This window comes from Manduca sexta, chromosome 23, assembly GCF_014839805.1.
Source record: "Manduca sexta isolate Smith_Timp_Sample1 chromosome 23, JHU_Msex_v1.0, whole genome shotgun sequence".
Taxonomy (NCBI): domain Eukaryota; kingdom Metazoa; phylum Arthropoda; class Insecta; order Lepidoptera; family Sphingidae; genus Manduca; species Manduca sexta.
In genome coordinates, this window is record NC_051137.1 from 5,213,772 (window position 1) to 5,224,150 (window position 10,379).

General features: G+C 36.2%; 1 pseudogene; it reads right to left on the bottom strand.

Moving 5' to 3' along the window:
* The window catches only part of LOC119190251, a 5,766-nt pseudogene extending 4,248 nt beyond the window's left edge, over window positions 1-1,518 (bottom strand).
* Between the last annotated feature and the right edge of the window lie 8,861 nt (window positions 1,519-10,379).

Genomic DNA, 10,379 nt, shown 5'->3' on the forward strand with positions numbered 1-10,379 from the left:
TGCTGCCGAGGCCGCCAACGACCGAGCGATTGATGTCGTCCTTTCACAGGTGAGTTGCCTACATTTTCATCGCCGTTGCCAATCATATTGTTGCTCATAGACAAGTCGTTTGATGATTCTGGTTTTTTGCGGGAATGGCAATGTCATTTCTCTTGGTGCTGGTGGTACTGTAGGTAATGGCGTTGTGGTAGTAGTTGACGTCGTAGTTGTAGTAGTGTATTGCTGTTGTTGGCACAAGACTGTTATTGCCGACGAAGTATATTTCTCCGTATATCGCTTCCACTTCCAATGTATTTTCAATACGTTGTCCACGCATTTGTCTTGACCGAGAATCTTTGTCGTTATATGATGTAATTAGTGTAGCGGTGTACTGAACATCTCGGTCAGTGCGATTACCTCTAAAAGTAACATTGCATGCTGTTCCCGGTTCTAAAAATCGTTCCAATTTGTATAACTTAGTTTTCCTTTCAGTGGAAGGATTAGCCCATTGGATTTGTGGGAAGGATGTGCCGTCTGACATTTCAATAGTAGTATTTAATCCAATGGCAATGCCATGTCCATGCCCCCAGGAGACGGTGTAATTATACTCATATTCGATTTCTGTTGTGACAGTAGCAGCAACCTCATCATCATTTCTAAGAATTCTCTCTTCAAACACTTCTGGGTCGTTTTGTCGAACATGTTCCGTGCCTATATCTAATTCAACATTCTCCAGTTTGTAACTGATAGGTTCAATTTCAACGAGGATTTCGCCGCTGTTTTCAATCAATTCATTGTTTTTGTCATCAAACGTTATTAATCGTCCTATTGCACTTTCATATGCAATTCTCCCAATGTAGTGTGAGTATCCACTGCTAGCCTCCATTCGCGCGATAAATACTGAATCTACCGAGGAGTCTACTACAACAGCTCCGTTTGGTTTTGAATTGAACTTGAGCCATGGGACCCAATAAATTAAAGAAGCATTTTCAATATTTTCAAGTACTTCGAAATTATTGTAGCTTTTACTTCCAGAAACAGCACAGGAAGTGTAATCAGGTTTTAATTGTCCAAGTATCATGTCTCGTTCATGGCGTGCTCGGCAAAGATATATGGGACCTATGAAAGAAGGTGCACAATTTATATGTTAAATAGTAATATTAAAAATTAAAACTACACTAAGATTAACATTGACGGTGCATTAAGCACACGTTATCGGCATAAGAATAAAGTATGTTAAGTTCGAACTTCCTCTATTTAATTTCATCGTTAATTTTAACAAACGAAAAAATACTTCAACTTATTAACGCTCATATTTTATTTTATTATTGATTCGTTACCTTTTTCAGAATTAGCTCCGATTACATAATTGGTCATGACATCTTTGTTGAGAGTAGTCCATTTGAGGGTGCTGGAGGTTATGACCTGCTTCAACCTGGCGTAGTACAAGCCGACTCCGGCTTCAGCCGAGACGGTGACAGCCAGTGTTGCCGTCAGCAGCACCACCCACCAACCGCTGTGACAGTTAATCTTCATGTTTGCGCTAGAACAAAAACAGAAATTGATTTTATAACGTTAGACCAGCTTGTTTCATTGAAGCATATTTTGTTATAAAACAATTTATTTTTCTTTATTCCAATAGAAACTTTAGCGCGAAGGTACTGAGGAAAATGTACAGAAAATACAAAGCGTTGTTTCATTGCTTAGTAATAGTTATTCGATTTGTTCAATGTGTGTGCTAGAATAAATCTTATAGATACTTCACAAACAAACATTTTCTTTGTAATAAAGTATAATACGATTCATGCTATAGGAAAATATCATTCCCAAAATAAAATAAATAAAGTGTCGCTGTGTAAAAGTATCTAATAAACAAGCTGTGGCGGCGACACGCTCGGAATTTTCGTTCGTCCGGAAACTCAATTTTCTTTACAAGGTTACTGAGCCTCGGTCGGGCCGAAATCTTTTGAGCGTAATGTTGACATGAAATGCTTTGAATCAATATGCCTGTATACACGGAGTAAATTTCCATTTTTATTTTTGATCTTGTTAATATTTCATATATTCATATATTACCATATTATGCCACGGAACTCTTAAACACCTTCTTTAGAGGAGTAACAAAAATTATATTTCTAAAATATTAAGAAAATATACCCTCGAATAATCGCTTAATTTTGGAACTCGCCGCCTCTCAAATCGTGATATTACTCACAATTAATGATCTTTACGATATAACCAATCGTAGATGTAATATACATAGACAGATGAATATTTTCTGTCCCCTCAGACAAAGATCACCTTTGATCTTTTACAATTATTGTCTATACAAAAGGGCAAGTATTAATAACATCACTTGACCATTGGCACAACTTAGAAATAATTTATTGAATTAATACTGTCATGGGGATCGTTTCTTATAGGACAGAAAATAATAATTTATAGCGTAACCAAATATGAACTGACTTTAGAGAATCGAAATATTTGCTTCTATAAAAGTTAAAGATTGTGGTAAAGTAGTAATTGAGAAGCTATCACAACAAAGGTCAACTACTGATAATATTAAGCACGTTGTTCAAGATAAGGATTTTTATGTAAACATCAGTTGCAGAATTTGCGGAAATATAAAACGTACACGTATAAACTTGTTAAAATACAAAATAATATGTGGGGTATTGTGCAATGTACATGAACAAAAATGTGTTTCGACCGCATAACTCAGTTTGATCGCATCAGTTTAACCGCACTGAATTACTTTGTGAAAGTGCGCGTACCGTGTCCCAGTGCAGCTTTTGTGTGCCCACCGATATGACACCTAACACAATCGTTTAAACGATTTCACCATACGCCCTTTCTGCATAACTAGGCCTTATTTATGTTGGCTTTTGAACGTTTCACTTCATCAACCTTTTTGTGTTAAAATAATTAGCTTCACAATAATTTTTTAGTGATCTAACATTAATAATACAATAATAGTTAAATATCATTGAGATTTGAAAGTTACATTAGTTGCAAGAGCACTTCTTAAACTGGTTATAATTAATGATAATATCGAAAGGTTGTCTGAATAAATCATAAGTTTAATGCGTTACACGAGCACTCTTCCTATACAAATTAGAAATGATAACGTGCGAGAGGGAAGTTCAGACAATTACTCAGCGGTAGGCATTAATGAGTCGATTTAAACGCCCCCATACATTCCTTCCAACACAATACCTTCCCGGTGTCTGCTCCGGAACGAACACTCGAAGAGAAACGTCGCTTCAAACAAAACAACGGATTTTTCTGTCTGAGTTTTCTCACTTGTCCCGACCAATGAATTTGAAACGGCACCGAACAAACAAGTGGGGTGCTGTTTGTTTTTGTTGTTTCAAAGGATCACGTACATATCTCTAATGTATTAGTAAATGTATATATACCTAATAAGGGTAAATGAATACAGAAAACATTAATCGTGTCCATGTGTCACATTTTAATTTCCAATTATAACTTATTTAAAAGTGGTAATCATTTTATTTTATTGCTTCCTAGCAATGATTAGTTCTTAGCGAAATATGACATCAGGCCTTGCGTAAACGACAGTCTTGTACAGCGGTGCTAAAGCATTTAGATATAAAATTTTACGGTGTCACGTATATAGTTATGACGACTGCACTTTCCGAGGTCATATTTAATGACCACAACACTGTTGAAACCTATAAATAACCTCCCGGAGTGCGTATACGATTTGACAAATGTCTCTGTGGTCATATCCCAGTCTCCGATAATTAATGGTTTATATTTAATCATTCTTTCCTTTACTCTCGGTCACGGTCTACTACGCACTGAGTTATTTTGTAGGTAGTTATGAAATTAGTGGGTATACATAATAATTATAACTACATGAATAGCCTAATGATCAATGTATTGGTGATAAACTTTGCTTTTGGATTTTGCTCGCAATCTTGTATTAATTTTGTTTATTCTTAGTAATAAATTACGAAACATTATTATTGTGTGACGCCTCAGATTAGGTATTTTGTCAGACCATCATTTAATTATATCGCGGTATATTTTTTCTAATTTTCACACGGTATATAACTTGTCGATAACCGTAAGCGGATTATTGCTTTCTTTTCTTCTCGTATTGCGTTTCTCTCGGGAGTCGAGAAACGGTAGATTAATTATATCATATGGATATAGATACATTTGATTTGTTGAAACATATTATTATGTAGTTATAATTACCTGGCACTTATTGTTATTTATCGCTCGTCGTATCGATCAAGGAAAAACACTGGGGAAAACCTGTATGCATACTTGAGAGTATTTTAAAAGAATTTAAAGGTATTTTAACTCTACGAAGCGCTTTATGCCAGGGTGGTGGACGAAAGCTACAACCCCGCTCATTAGAGGTGGCCTGTACCTACAGTGAGAATAAGTTTTAAAGTACATTATAAAATTATGTATAGCGTTTAAAGTAAAGATTTATCGCATAATTTCTTTTACTAGTAGCGCTTATTGTAGTATAATTGAAGTTTCTTTTTATTCATATAAAGATCTTGTATCATCGCCGTTAATATTCTAAGCTAAAAACAAGTAGGTTCAATATAAATTTCCTGTTACCGGTTCCCTAGCTATGCCTGGTGTATATGTAGGTAATCGCATTACCTTAACTTGCAATCGATAACACTAGACTGGATTAGTGTCGTCTATGGAGCAGCGAAGCGAATTGTTACTTTGGATCTGGCTTCATAAGTTTAAGTTCATTTAAGTTATTTTTTTTATTGTACCATAATTTTTTGTTTTTATTGTATTTGCATTAACCTTCTGAAGAAATATACTGATATCATATACATGTAAAATAAGCCACATTGTAATTTATTAACGAAGTTATCAACAATAAATCATACGTTTACATATAAATGAATATAAAATTATCCTTTAATATTTTTAACCGACTTATAGAGGAGAAGGTTCTCAATGTATGCATTTTACTTCCATTTATAAAAAAGCATTCTAGTATGCAAGTAACTTGAATGTCCGCTCTTAATATGTTTTATTCGCCATTATCGTCCTAATCCACGTTTGCGAAACATCACTAAGCTTTTAACCCAGTTGTGTACCGCCGCTTACAATGCAAATATTGTGCCAACGTTAACGCAACGAGCCACCAGGGTGTGGAACACACTGCAAGAACCTTAATTACGTGTTGGACTAATATCATTATCACGAAGGACAAGAAACGTGTTGCTAGAACGTGTACGGGAACTTGTTAGCTGATGTATACTGGATAACTTTTTAAACCTTTTAGTATTATGGAATAATGCCTTTTTATCGCACCTTTCAGTTAGTGTAATGATCGAAGCTTATGCTGATTTTTAAGTACGATCTGAGACATCGTTATCCTATGACTATTCAATAATGCTAATATTGACACGAAAGCTTGCATATAAAACACATTGTGTGCCATGCCCCTCATTGTGATTCCATTCAGTTTAACAAACTTTACAGAATGTAAGCTATAATCATAGTGAAGTAAGTTAAAGAGATTCTTTTACTTTATATTATTAACATATTATGCAATTTAAACTAAACTAGAAATATGTATGTTAACTTATAATTGGAATAATTTCTGAAATTATACCCGTAAGCGTCTCACGTCTATCCACCCGTGTTAACATCTATAGACTCGAGATATTGTTGAACCGTTACCGGCATACTTTCTTTGTTGTGTCTTTGTAAGTACAGATTACTTCTACCATTAATCTGTTTTTGGATTTATAATTTTTCATGTCAATGTATGGCAAAATATATTGCCGTTTCGTGAGTAATGACGTGATAGGGGTTCCGACGCGCGGTCTAAATCGAGTGGTTATTATAATGGTAATAGCTTCGGTATCATAGTCTGTTACCCGCCGATAACTAATGAGGCGGGCCTCTCAGATTTCTCTAAGGCCAGCGCATCATCACCTGCGGGAAAACCGGAAAGGTAATTTGTTACTATTATAATCTTCGTATTATAATCTTGGTATCTACTCTGTAGCAATTTCGAGATGTGTTCTACATTTCACAAACTTAAAAAGCGCCACTTGATTGCAGACAATAGATAACGGCGTATGCGGAAATTGTATTTTTTGTGGTTCCCGTTACGTGAAGCTGCGTCGTTTTTGTTTGTTTCGAGACCTGCGAGTCAATGCTTTCAACGTTGGTGAATTTAATGTATTGCCTGGTCTTGGTAAAAAAGGAGAAAGCTTCGTCATTGGATGTGAGGACAATATATAAAATTCCGTTACGTATATTGTACAAGAGACGTGCGCATCACAGCGGTACGCGTAGGTCCATCCATATCGGTGATATGGGTTTTTGCGGTACTGCAAATTGCGCCCATGGGAGCCATCGTCTCATGCACCGTTGCTAACTGTCAATAAATCATTCCCTTTAACAGCGGTGACGTTGTAATGTGTAAATGACAAAATCGCTCTTTTGTAAGCTTTATGGTAATTTGTGATCGGGGCCAGCCCCGATATGATGGCACTAAAAGTATCGTGTCGTAATATTCCTATGTATGCGATTAATATTCAAAAGTCGAGTGTAGTTGGTTGCCGGCAAAATGAGTGCGGCAGAGGGCGAGCGGTTTGGTGAGCCGCGTAGCCGGTGCGCGTGCGCGTTGGCCCGTGAACCAGCTGATAGCGTGGGAACCGCCTCGTGAACAGAGGCCGCATTGATGTACGCACTGTGCACTATGGCGCTACAAATTTTCATCATGATTCATGATTATGACAGTTTAACATAATTTATATTTACACTATGAATCATTTTTAGTTTTTTATATTTCATTATTCATTTTTAGTATTTAACTAATGTTAAATACCTGAAATAAAAATTGATTTAATCCTGATTTTGTTCAAAACATAAGACAAAAGCATGAACACTTTATAAATAAAATATTGTTATTTAAATTAGTAAGTGAAAGTAGTCATGATTGTATTGTATCTTACTGTGTATCAGATAACGGTCTGGAGTGCTAGAGAATGTTTCCATAAGACCAGTATTGTGGTTTATAGCCCGAACTCCTTAATCACGGGGGCTAGGCTTACAAATCTCCAGCGGTGTGTCATTTATACGGTATTAAGTAAAGTAATTTTAAAAAATACTACCGTATTTCCTGTTTTATGTGACGCATATTGGATAGGCTGAATCATGCCACGATACCTATACATTAAGTGTACTTTACAGAGATATTATAGCAGTAGGATGCGGGCGAGCTCTGGAGCTCACAATTGATCCTCTATCGTGAATATAAAAATCTTTTTATAAGTTATATTTAATTGAATATTAATTAAACTATACACATGCAGTCTTACTTATAAATAAATCGCAAAGCTATGCTTAGTTAAAACACAAATTTACTCGATCAGCTGTAAATCAAAACCCGCCGTCTTGCCTCTTAATGAGGGTTAAATTAGGAAACCGGTGATGTTTTTGCAGTCCCGGATCTTAAATTTTTTGAAGGCGGGGCAAAATCTGCATAATGCCGCCCCCCACCGCCTATATTTTTAACTTTGTCATCATCATCATTTTGCGCCCCGTGGGAAATAATAATTTATGTGTGTAATGTCAATATCTCAGTAATGAAAGTTGCGGTAATTATGAGTTGTGTATTCTTCTGCCAAGTTTGGATTTGCCGCCCTCTGAATTCGCCGCCCGGGGCATGGGCCCCGGCTTGCCCCCCCATAGATCCGGGGCTGTGTTTTTGACAGCCATTTAGGCAATTCTTAACCACCTCTTAACGCTAAAACAAGTTTATAAGTCAGACTGATGATATTACAACTTATATTTTTCTACAGTCAATTAAATTTCAAAGTTATCACGGTTTTCCTATTTAAGGTGCGTAACCGCAAAAACCGTTAATTTCCGCTTATTTTAATTTATGAATGAGTAATGGTTCCGTGCGGCTGCGCACTGGTCTGGACACTATCACACTCATCAGCATAGCACTGCTGCAGCGCTTTCATCGACCGTGACGACGATTCTAGATGTCACAATGCGATATTTGCTTTTAAAAGCTACAAAAATTATCGTTATATTAAAATGCATGTTATAAGGCGGATGTTATGACTGCCTAAAACATGTGTTATAGTTAAATATTTTGTTAAATTAATTTAAGCGAAATTGTAACGATTACTAGCTATCCTTAATCATTAAATACAATGCAAAGTAATGCTCACCATAATTTTTCTTAGTGTTGTTTACGATTACATAAAGCGAAATCATTATGCATAGAGCTGGGCCACTGAGGATTTGAAATGAAATTAAATAGGTGGTTAGGGACGGGCGTTTTAGCGTTACTTATGCGTAATGACTCCACAAGGTATTACACTCCGCTGTCCGGGGACTATCTCCTTTTACTGTGCTGTTGAATACACGCACTGTTTTAGGTTTATTTTAGTTATTCAAATCTTGTTAAATTTTATGGCAAAAATAATAACAATTTTGTTTTCAAATCGATATTGCGATCGGGAGGCTATCCTGTTTCCCGGCGCGTTACATCCGTTTCATTAAACAACCCTTCTCAAATTTATCGGACCGTTCAATCTAAGTTCGATTTTGCTTGTATGTGTGGTAATCACTACAGTTTACCCAACGTAATATTTTTGTTTCGTCAGTATTTCATTCAAGCGATGTGCTGACATTCATACATTATGCACACACGAGACTGGGATAGAATATATATTTTACGCCAGGGGTTAATTAACACTAGGTTGGGAGGTAAGGGTATCGTGTTTGCAATCAAGCAAGTATTGGATTAGCTCTACATGAAGCAATTTGTCATGTCGATGGTTAAGTAATGTGTTTGTATTAAGCGTCATAATATCTCGAATGGGTTACATTAATATGTTTCCGTTTCCAGCTTGCAAATTGCGTTAGAAGTATTTATCTAAAATATCGCCTTGAAGTTTGTTTGCTAAATACAACCAATCCATAACAAAGCAACTTAGCTCCGTTTATTTGTCAAATCTGAATAAACATTACCGATGATGAATACCAACATTTTTCAACGCCTATTATGTTCGTCTGGTGCTGTTTCTTTGTAAATACCTGTTTTGTCAACAAAAAGCGACGTTTAAATACAATTGCTTTAAACAGATGCGTCTCCTATTCATATACACACAATATATACAAATATAATATGTAATTCTCACTATAGTAACGAATAAACGTCACTTGTTTTTCGAATGGAGAAATTGAGTTAGTTTTGGGTACCTGTACTATAGAGTTCATAATGCACAAACTAGAGTACAATAATATCAACAAGTGAGGAGCTTTCATGTTTCGACGCAATCGTTTATTTAACGCACAATATAGCCAATCTGATATTACATTCAAAACATTTTAAATAATGTAGAAAACAAATAAATTATGTGAAATATGTTGTGCAATAAATCAATTTCTGATATTATGCTTATTAATAGTATAACGCGAGCGTTACAACAGAGAGAAAATTTTTAGTGCCTACTGCAGTTAATATCACAATAGTCTACAGACCTGACCTAAAAACATACAAAGCATTGATTTCAAATAAATGGAAATATTTACATGTTAATATTTTATTTTATTTGCGGTTTTAATGTAATTAAGATTATTATACATTTTAAATTAATGATACATAAAAAATGTTTAATAAGTCGAGTTAAACAATTTCATCTCAATACATATTAGAATAAGATGGATTAATTAAGTGTGTGCGGTAACTGACACCGCAAACCATTGATTGTATCTCACAGTGACCGCGAGCATTTGCCTCCACGGTCACGCTTCGTTGCCCATTTTGGTACGTGCCCCGATCAACGTTTTGATTTAAATCGTGCACTAGATAATCGTGCGCTTGTAAATGCCAGCCATTTCACTACCAAATGAACACGGCAGCAGTGGAGATAACCGCAGAAGTTCGCAAACGACATGCGACACTTGAGTCTGATGCGTATCACATGTATAATGTGAATTAGTCAGGGCATTATGTAATGAAGTGCAAAAGGCGGATGCCGGAATGGAGGATGGCAATCTGCGCCTCCCCACGATTTGCGCGACAACGAGCAACAAGGTCGCCGTCTGATTGTCGGTAATAACTCTTATGATAAACTGGCGGCACATTGGCCCAATTCTATAGCTCTCTCATGTTCTAGAATTAGTGCACCTCTCTTAGTATCATGGTTACTTTTAAATGTTGTGACCAAAAGGATGTCCGTTTGCATAACTGTCGAGTGTCGGCGCAATACCGGACACTCCTGCAATATTGAGAGGCAATTGTAAAATCCGCCTCCTTGATAGGATGATAGTGTACACTGAGCGCACGCTCTCGAACGTGACTCTCCCTATTTTTAGAACCGTGACACAACAGAAACATTCCATTGTCAATA